Below are 8,744 nucleotides of genomic sequence, written 5' to 3'. Positions count from 1 at the left end.
ACAAATTGACTTTATTTTTTATTACAATGAAAATATTCCAAATAGACTAACCTTTAAAATTCCAGGACTTCGATGAAGATTGGGAAGCCCTTTACATGCTAGTTGATTGATGGATGGGGTAGACTGCAACTTTTGGAATGCCAACTTTACGTCGTCGATTGTTTTTCTTTTTTTTTTATATAGCTGATGATTACAGTTGAAAAATCCTTGGCTCGCTGTTGAGTAGGTTATTTTCCTTGTAGAAGGTAGACGAGATTTTCCAAAAACATGTAGTTTTGTAGGTATAATCCCACAGTGAAATTTCATTGATGTAAACACCTTATTTTGCGTAAGTTCGTGAATTAATTTGCCTGATTTTTGGTCGATTTAAAGAAGTTTTTTTTCATAACAAACTATTACATTGAACTTTTAAAACACATTACTTTGATGAAAACGGCTATCCACACTTAAAAAACTTTGATGGTTATATTCCAAGGAGGCACAATAGTAAATTTTAACACAACGGCAAATGGGTGAAACGTTCAAATTTGTTCCGTCGGATAGATGCCAAAAATGCGCTCGTATTATTTTCCTTTAAGAACAAGGGTTCATATCACACCGCTATTATCGCTCGAATTTACTTAGCGCTTTATATTTGATACGTAATGTCCACGTCTAATTTTAATTTCAACACTATGTGGATGATTTCATAGCACAATACGCTTGACAAATTTTTAACTAAGATTCCGCGATTTACTTTTTCTCTTCGGGCGTGAAATTTACCCAATGGAAAATTCACGTTTTAACTAATGGTGCAAAACTGTACTTAAACTTGGACTAATATCGACCGTCACTTAAACGGAATCACTTATTTGGTGCTTAATGCACGCGATTGAAAATTTACGATCTCTTCGGCCCGGCTATGCAGTACCAATCTTTCTTCGGCCCGGCTATGCAGTACCAATCTTTCTTCGGCCCGGCTATACAATACCAATCTTTTTTAAAATTTTTTCCTCTTAACTCTCTCCTAACATATTCACGCCCCTTAATCGTTGCAAAATGGCTGATCTTTTTTATTACTGGTACTTCTCATACAATGGCCTCCATCTAAACCAATTAACTGGGGAATACTTATCAACTAATTTTTTCAGCGTTTGCAGAACCAGCTTTCCCAAGCTTGGCTGGTGACTCAATGATAAAAAACTTATCTAAAGAAATCCGATATTTATTCGTTATCTGCATCCTGTTTTGCACTGAGAATTTTCTGTGATCCCCTTTATTGCGAATCGCGGCACAAGGAAGTTTAATACAATGAACCCAACATGATGTCATACTACAATAGTTACAAAGCGAAAAAAATTTTATCCCCAAAAGGAAGAAAGGTTTATCCAATTTTAGTACAAATCCAAAGCGATATCCGAAAAATTTGCAAAATTTCGACCGGCCATTACTCCACCCGTTACACAATTTACAACAAACTATAACGTGCAAGCTGTGAAGGCAGAGCACTATAATATTTTACCATGTGCGAAACACACACGCCGCTGATCGGCGAGCTAGCTCTGTTAGCCAAAAATGTAACAGCGTAGAGAGATGTTCTTACTCAGGGTAGTAGGTAAGTGAATTACAAGATTGTGATCACCACTGCTCATAGAAAATGTTCCAGTCAAATCCCAGCCACCTATACTTACTTTCGTGCTTCGATATTGAAATTTTCCGGGCGCCACCCACTCCTAGGTATTTTGTCTGCATTTACTGGAATTAGGAAGAGTAATTGCAGCATGTAAAGAGTCAACAAATTGACCCACAAGACAAATGAGTATTTATTAGTTGAAAGTATGCCAAATAAAAATAAAATCTCGTCATGAACTGAGAAAACACACAAAACATTCTAAAATAAATTAAATCCCCTGAAACCCTGTGACACCTTGTACCACGTTGCAATAACAATTACAAACAAATGAAAATTAAAAGTTGACTATGAGATACCAATAATTTGCAGCCTGAGGTGTTGAATATTAATTTGGTAACGAGCTCTTTACCTTACAGAATGATTACCTTGCAACAGTAATTCTAAATTGAAAGTTTAAAATGGTCCTAAAGTTCAAGCATACTAATTATGAGTCATTTTTCCACTTACATATGTGGGTCAGATACATAAGTACATAAATTTAAGTTTTGAGACAATAAGAAAAATAATAATAATACAAAAGGTACGTCACCGCTCCTGATAATGCGTGTCGTAAGTTCTGCAGGTTGTTCCCGGTGGTATCGGCAAATCTTCACATGTATCAAAGTTTGGTGTTCCGGTTAAATTTCCTCCTACGCTGTACCTTTGGCTGCCCTTAAGATGATAACAATTTACTGGATGTGAACAGCACTGATCGGCAGTATAACGTTTAGGTCTCCGGATTCTGATGGAATTAACCCAAAGGTATATCGAGGATGGTGAAATTGATACGTGAACTGATATTCGGATGTGGGGGTGTTACGTGAACTCTAAAAAGCAATCTCCTAATCCGAGAGAGTAACACAAATCAAAACAAAACTGGATACATCCCAACGATCATTCGAATCGGCTCATATGGTCGGTACGTGTTCCCCTACAATAACTTACGAATTTGAATGGCTTAATTCCTTATCAAAATTCCTTTGCGGATGAAATTTCCCTGACAAATAACAACAAGTGGTCGGTTCAATATAATTAGTCGATTGAGTAAAGATGCTTTCGCCAATTATAACATCAAGACGACAACGGGAAACTAAAATAAGCACACAAACTCGGGAAGTTTTCGCGACCGCTTCTCTATGCAAGTGATTTAAGACGCCTCTTCTTTCGGAGATTTTTCCAAGTGAAGCTACGGATTATTATCTTTGACGAATAGTAGAGCCGTATTTGATACATGACCATATAAGGTAATTTCTAATGATGAACACCAATCAAAACAATAAAATGTCCTCTAACGACAATAAACTAATTACATCGGAGAGGGACAAACGCAGAAATGCAAAAGTAACTAGAAATTGGTCGCATTCAACGACTCGAGATAATTTAGAAAAAATATACAGGTGGAAATTGAAGTATATACGAAAAATGTTATCCTCAATTTAAAACTGTTACAAAACATTAAGCTATTGAGCAAATTCGGAACAACGGAATTAACTATACTCGTATTATTAAACGGCACAGTTCACTAAAACGGTTGCTGTCCTCCGATCCGAGTGAAACAATTAACGGTTCTATAAGTGTATCCATTAGACCGTCCGATCTACACACGATTGTCCATCAAAATTTTGATAAATTTTAATCAATAATGCTTAAAAGATAGCCGCATTCAGCTCTTTATGGTAATCAGCGGTTTTCTTTCCTTCAAAAAGGAGCAGTCCATCATCTACGAGACCGTTTTCGGATCCTACATGTAAAATAATTACACGATTTTCCTTTCCGGAAGATTCGATCGGAGTATTCCAACGACTGGCACTCGCGAAACATCAACCGAAATTGCTGTCTGTGTCGCAGCCGCTGCTGGTAGTCTCTGACCGAATCGTCAGAGATCGGGAAGAGAGTTCGCCAAACATTATCCTCATTATCTGGCGAATTCGATGTTCGTTCGGGCCGCTGTTGGATCGTGGGTAGATTAACTCGGGGATGTCATCGAAGAATGCCGCCTAGTAACATAGAGCTGCCAGGGGCGACACTCCAAAAACATTCTTCTTTACGTCATCGAACCAGCGCAGCGGCTCACGAGTTGCCGGAACTTTTCCCTCGGCTCGGTCCCTACAACACTCCTGAAGAACCCTTCAGTCTATTGTTGAAATTCCATATTTGATTCGCGACTTCGTCCACGTGGGCGAGGGTATTTTTGGGATTTATTTGATTATTTCTGTGAAATTTGATTAATTTCTTGGAATTTGGACTTAATTCATTAAAAATTGATGTGATTTTGAGCTTTATTGGCATTTGATTTAATTGATGACGTCATCAATTAAATTGATTACTGTTTAATTAATTTAATCTGCGGGTCGATTAATTTAATTGGCTGTTTGGTGTCTGGGAATTTCCGTTGATTAATTTGATTCGCGGCTTAATTAATTTAATTCGCGGTTTTGATTAATTCGCCGAATAATAAAAATAATTACACGTATGTAATGAGTAATTACCCTTTATTCTACAACAAAATTGCGGATGGCGGGAAATTCAAAAATAAGAAGTGCAATTTAAAAATATTGTATGACGTCATACACCTGCACTATCTCTCTCTTACTCATTGCGTCTATCTTTTCTCACCTCGCTATTCTTAAATAGAAATTAGAAATGAGCAAAACAAGTTCTAATTATATTTATTATCAAATGTGCAGCATGTAGAAATAAATGAAAAAAAACATTACAAGCACACTCGAAAATTACAATTTAAAATATACAATACAAACCCGTTTCCGCACCACCCAGGAGGTAGAGTTAATGGCGCGTTTTTTTTTATCGTGGTTTCCCCAGGAGGCCTAGTCCACGGACGTATTTACAACTTAAAACTAAATAATTACACGAACTATTTACACTACACTATGGAGAAAAACAATTAAAAAATATTGTTATATGGGTCGTACAGCGCACTAACATCTCGTTCACCACGGTGGAACACTCATTTATCGTTAAACGGGCGGAAGCACACACTGGTTCAAAGTTGGTCATTGGAACAGTTAAACGCATTTGCCGTATGTCAGCAATAAAACGCCTTTGCGCCTCTTTCAATGCTCGCAGGGAGCTTTTGAGCCGTTTCGGAAGAGCTGCGAACGGCACTTTTTCGCGGAGTAGCCTTTTCGAAGCGATGCTCTGCAGGGTATCGATTTCGCTCGGCTGAAAAGGGAGAGCTCCAGACTCCATGGACGTCAATTGTAGAAAAATATGATCTACGTAAACAGAAATCTTGTGGTTTGAGTGGTGAATTGTAGGATGAGATGTTTCAATGCTGCATAACTTGGTACCAATTGTTAATTCTACATAAAACAATAAATACTGTAACCGTTAATTTTCTATATTTTCTCCAGTCAATAGGTTGTGATGTACCCAAGTCGACAAATCTGGAGAATGAGAGGTAACATTGGATAACGCTAAACACACACGCCGCCGAAGTCTCTTACATAAAGTGCACAAAATAAACATCATTAATTAGCCAGACCTCCTCCAATCTAGCAGGTATCTAAGATCCTGGATACGGTAACCTTAGACTAAAGTTGTCGTTCGAGATACATGCCGCTAAGTATCTTTATCACTCCGGCATATACCTCTGCAAGGGCGAAACGGTTAATTACACTCAAAAAAGGCTGATTCGTACACAAAGAATTGAAGTCGCTAATCAATCCAAATGGGTTCAAAACAAACAAATGAAAATTGATAACTGGCCACTCTTCAACAAATCAAAATAGGAAACACTTTTACATTGAAAGCAAATTACACCAAATTCAAGAATCACTTTACCCTGCATTACAAATAGCTGAAGGCAACATAATCTACAATATAAATCAATTACCACTAAGTACATTATCTTTCTGTTCTATGGAGGACCACCCTGACTGATCACCCAAAGCAAAGTAAAAGACAAAAATGAACCTGTGTGAACTCTAAAAAGCTAACTCGGCAAAAACTAAATCTATCCACCATTTCCTCTCTATACAGACTACTATTATTATAATTGCTGACATCGAAGAATGAATACATTGTTGAATAATAAACCTATTGTTTTTCATGGGAACGCTATTCAATTGTGGCTCGGTATCTGGCAACGGTAGCTTGAACTACGGTCTCAATATACGGTAACGGAACTTCTTGTTTGAAATTTGAAAGCAGACATCTCAAGGTTTAATTTACATTCAATTCGGGCCCCACGGTGGGCGCCAAATTTGTCACCGCTCCGCATCCGTTGGACACGCTGGGATGGGCCTCCCTAGTGAACAATGTATGGAATAATTTTTCATTCTGGAGGTAAATACGATTGCTGATTTCCGGAATGTACCGTTATAAAACCATATGAGCCTCATTATTCACAATATTTTCAATATTATGCATATCGAAACACCCGCAGTTGTGACCGTCGGTTTGCTTAGGTGCTTCACAGATTAAATCACAAAAACTCGCATCTAGATGTGTGGCGTCAAGGCACAACTTAACAAACCTCATCTTTAAGCGAACTAACCGCACAGTCCTGGTTCCATCGGCGTTATCAACGTATACGACCTCATCCCACAATATTTCTGTCGTTATCTCCCAACTTCGCGTTTGAATCGTTAGCTGCAACACACCCTTACAACCATGTTTTACTTCAAGTATTCCATCACGCAAATAACGCAATTCTTCTGAGGATGTAACTCATCATCAATCAATCTTTTAACTGTAGGTCTTTTAACGCAACTTTCCTTCAATGAAAGCTTGAATCAACGGTATCGCTCTGATTACTTCGTTGGGCTGGTACTTCCCTGTTTATTAACGGTCCTCGTATCAATGATGGTACTGTCGATAAATGTTGTTCCGGTTATTGTTGTAGTTTTCGCAAATGAAGCCATTGTATTTTTCGTTCTCGTGGTGGGTTCGCAATATGCAATCAAGAAACTTTTTGAAACTTCGAAATAATGAATCGCAGTAATTTCCCTAAAAGCATTTGAACTATTGAAATGTGAAAATGTTTACTTTTCGCATTGGTAACTAATAACAACCAATGTTCGGCGTCCCATATAGATATAAAATCGTGTCCACTATCTACGAGTCGAATTTGACTTAGGGGGGTGAAGTTAAATTGAAGGACATGTGTGTTGTATATGTCGTAAAAACACGATTTATCTTTTATGATTAATTGGGCAAACAGGTTATTAATAAAAGACGTTACCCATTGCTTTTCTTCCCACGTGTAATAGTTATACATAAAAGTCCAAGGTTTCCCTGTACCAAAACTGATCAGGATGGTAATAATTTGACTTACGCGTTTCCGTCTAGATACATTGTTTTGCGTTTGGGGGTTCTGTTCCCCGTTTCTTCTGTGTTACTTAATTGTTGCAATAGTACGTTTTTTTTAAATTCGCCCACTCTTATTTAAAGAATTGAATTCTAATACTTTTTCTTTACACTGTAAAATAATACTTTTTTACGTATTCTTCTTTGGTTTTTTACCGATACACCAGACCAATAAGGGAAATGTGGTATGTACGCAAATGCGTAGAAATTCAGGATTCAATAGACCGAATGATTGTCAAAAAATCTACATAAAACGGCTTTTTTGTGTATACACTTCTTAAATTTACATTCTCGTCGAGTTTATAGAAGTATTTTCCAGATATTCTAAAACGGCGATGTTTTGCAAAATGCGTATACTGACGAATTAATAAACTCAACCCAGTAACACTGTGGAATGGAAATTAGTGTTAAAGCCATTCCGTGACCGTTGGCAATGTATACCAATTCGATATCATTTCGCATACGAGTAAAATATGTTTTTTTACTTCCACGGGGTAATGAATTATACTGGCGTCGGTGTCGTAAAAAACTCGGTTGCTGTATTCGTTAAATTTTCTTCCAAATAACCTTGTGGTGAACATTATCGCCACTGCCTCATCCTTCGCTAAATCTTTTTCGCAGTTAGCTTCGACGTCGGTCTCTAACGTCTGTACATACATTCTTGGCAATAGTAGCTCGTATTCTCTTATTTGCTTTCGTCTAATCATATTATCATCTACACGATTAAAATGCTCTGAATGGAACCCGTCTTTACTAACTTTGGCGTTAGATAGGTGACAAGAAAATTTGCGACATTTGAAATAGGCGCGACGCATGTAATATAAACAACTGCCATCTTACTGGCCATATTACTTCTTTTCGAATGAATGTGCAAAGCACAATTGGGATAATGTTCTGCGATCGTTTTGCGCAGAAAATAGGCGTATTACTTCTAAACCCTGGAAGGTGCGTTTTCAACCTCCACTTTCTAACGGTACCCCATAATTTGTATATTGTTAAAGAACACCTCCTCGGTACCCGAAACCATCTCCAATTGGCCCTGAGAGGCCGTTAGGAACCCGTAGTCATTGCATCGATCGCCTACTGTTAACTTCTTCATCTTTCGTTGGCCTCCAACATCGCCACATCAAATTTCAGCTCTCTGATGTTTTTTATTAACGTCTCCAGCCTGCTTCTCTCCCGCGCACTTTCCACTTTTATAACTCCGGTACGTTTAGTTACACAGTTTCGAATGATTACCTACTCAACTGATGTTGCTTAATGAACTCATCGTCACGGAAGAAAACCTTTTATTATAAATGAACAACCTTCATGTGACCTTTGGACTTCACCTTGACCTACTTTTCAAGGTCACCTTAATGCGACCTTTGGACTTCACCTTGGCGTACTGTCCTTGCCAATTCACCTTGATCTACTTTCCAAGGTCACCTTGTTATCGGCAAAGGGAAAGGCAAAGTGAAATTTTGATCAACAAGAAAGATTTGCGGCGGTTAACTCGTCGTGAGGTCGTCGTTGAGAGTTTCTATCGACCAGATGGTTTACTGGGCCGCCAAGGAACTACTTCCGCAAAATCCTAAAGGAGAATAAACCCACTTGCGTCCAAAAGTAAGCCTCAATGCTAAATTTTTCTTCCTTACCATTAGGGTCGTCAGATAGTTCATAGAATGGCGATCCATAGACTGCCAATTCATAGAGTGCCAAACTCGTAGAAAGTTAAAACTCAAAGAATATTGCTTTCATAGAACGCTACAATTCAAAGAAT

The sequence above is a fragment of the Photinus pyralis genome, unplaced genomic scaffold, assembly GCF_008802855.1.
Source record: "Photinus pyralis isolate 1611_PpyrPB1 unplaced genomic scaffold, Ppyr1.3 Ppyr1.4_LG1, whole genome shotgun sequence".
In the NCBI taxonomy this organism is placed as follows: Eukaryota; Metazoa; Arthropoda; class Insecta; order Coleoptera; family Lampyridae; genus Photinus; species Photinus pyralis.
This window is presented reverse-complemented; position numbering follows the sequence as displayed.